The following is a 2,748-nucleotide window of genomic DNA, read 5'->3' on the forward strand; positions in this document are numbered from 1 at the left end:
GCGTGAATAAACAGTTATGCAGGTGTTGCTGTGGGCACATACCTAGCCTGTATATGTATATTGTTTTGTGGATACATGTATTACATATATTCGTTGATATGTGGATATATTAAGCACAAAGACACAAAAAGTTTATGAAAGATGAATTGGTGGCTTGATATATTCAACGAGAACGGATCTTGTATTTTCTCCGCGATCCTGATGTGTATCATCGTTTAATGGGTCATTCATTAGAAGTATGTTGTGAGGTGATATGAAAGAAGCCACCCAGTTTACACAGTGTCGTACGTTTCGCATGAACAACCACCCCACCCTGTCCGTTAGAGTTATGTAGTCGGTACACAAATAAATTTGATGCGGTGTCGCTGTGGAAGGAGTTTGAATTACGTCCGCCACTGGTCACAGAAATCCTCAAAGTATAGTAACAATCAACAAGGTCAATGCCGTACTAATAACCTAGTGACGCACGTAACGACTGTCAATCTGTCTGCTACAGCTACCATACCGTCATCCCTGTCACAACTGGCGTATTAACGGCTTATTCAAAATATTAATTTAAAAAGTTCGTGAACAGACTAACGTATGTCGTATTCAGTCGACCCGTAAAGATTCCGGGTTAGAATATGTCTTCAGCAACACATACTTGCCGTAAAAGGCGACTAACGGGATCGGGTGGTCAGGCTCGCTGACTTGGTTGATACATGCCATCGATCCAAATAGCGTGGATCGATGCTCATGATGTCAATCACTGGATTGTCTGGTCCAGACTCGATTATTTTACAGACCGCCGTCATTAAATCATTAGATTAGGAAGGAGAAACATTAAAGTGTTTTATAATGCTTGGGAGCAATAAGATGTTGATTGGTTGGTTGTTTAACGCCGCACTCAGCAATATTCCAGCTATATGACGGCGGTCTGTAAATAATCGAATCTGGACAAGACAATCCAGTGATTAATATCATGAGCATCGATCCACGCAATTGGGATCGATGACATGCATCAACGAAGTCAGCGAGCCTGACCACCCGATCCCGTTAGTCGCCTTTTACGACAAGCATAGTCACCTTTTACGGCAAGCATGGGTTGCTGAAGACCTATTCTACCCCGGAATCTTCACGGCTCAATAAGATGTAGCAAAATAAACATGCATGGAATAGGGAAAATGGTGAAAACAAAATTGAAAAGGATTTTACTACAAAATTATTGAACTAAATAACTTGCCTGAACACAAGGGGTACCCAAACTTGTTTGACAGCTTCTAGTGTGTTGTAGACTGTCGAATGGGACTCGTGTTTGTGCTTTGGGTACACATATCTATTGCAAGTTTTAGTACTCATACACTTTCTCTTATTGTGTTGATATGATTTCATTTTTATATTTGGCTGTTCTGTTTATATTTGTTCGAGTAGCTGTCTGTCCCTCATAAATTGATATATTTCTGCCTCGCTATTGCATCTCTTGACTACAGGAGATCTACAACATATAGCGGATCTAACTGCAATTCTTTTTTAACCAAGCCCGGGTTTGACTTTCCAAAACCAAAGAGAAAGAGAGATAATAAAAAAATTAGCAATACTAAATAATCAGTTACTAGATGTTAATGATAACAATCTCCTACAAGAATATGAAAATTGTAAGCAATAATTAGAGTGTATTTATGAACGAAAAGCGGCGGGTGCCTTTATAAGATCACGTGCTAAATGGGCAGAAAAGGGAGAAAGAAGCAATAAATATGTTTATAATTTGGAAAGAGAGAGACAAAACAAAAAAGATATTAAAGAATTAGTTAATTTAAATAGTCAAAGGATTGAAAATAAAAAAGAAGTACTTACAGAAATTAAGAATTATTATTCAACATTATATTCAAACAAGACTGATAAGACATGCGAAGAAATTTTGACATATTATATTCAGAATGTTCCGCAGATTGATGATTTGGATAGAAAAAGATTTATGACAGATATTGATGAAGATGAATTGTTTACTGCCTTGAAACAGATGAAACCAAACAAGACTCCAGGATGTGATGGTTTAACAAGTGAATTTTTCAAATGTTTTTGGCCAGAATTGAAAACATTATTTAAAGCATCACTAAATTGTTCTATTAATGAAAATGAATTAAGCATATCACAGAGAAGAGGCATTATTACATTAATTGAAAACCCCGGAAAGGATTTAAAGCTATTAAAGAATTGGCGCTCAATTACATTACTTAATGTTGACTACAAGATTTTTGCCAAAGTTCTGGCAAACAGAATTAAGACTATACTTGAAGGGATTATTCATGAATCTCAAACTGGTTTTATAAAAGGGCGAAGTATTCATGAAAACATAAGGTTATTACTTGACATTATCGAAATTTATGAAGAAGAAGGTTATGTTCTATTTTTGGATTTTGAAAAAGCTTTTGATTCGGTCGAAATTAATTTCATAGATGCAGCTCTAAAGAAATTTGGTTTTCCAATTTGTGAATTTGTGTTATACTGATATTTCATCATGTGTATTAAATGGTGGTCGGACAACAGATTGGTTTGGCTCAGGGGTACCAGATGTCACCTAAGTCCTTAGTCCTCTCTTTAATCTGTGCAGAGTTAATAAATACAAAGTTTCGAAAAGATCAAAACATTAATGGCCTTATATTTGGAAAAAAAGAAATAAAAGGAATGTATTATGCAGATGATTCGGCTCCCATTCTGAGAGATAAACCCTTGAATTTTATTTAAATCAAAGTGACTACAGCGGCTTAA

The sequence above is a fragment of the Haliotis rufescens genome, unplaced genomic scaffold (assembly GCF_023055435.1).
Source record: "Haliotis rufescens isolate VD_foot unplaced genomic scaffold, xgHalRufe1.0.p SCAF_6, whole genome shotgun sequence".
In the NCBI taxonomy this organism is placed as follows: domain Eukaryota; kingdom Metazoa; phylum Mollusca; class Gastropoda; order Lepetellida; family Haliotidae; genus Haliotis; species Haliotis rufescens.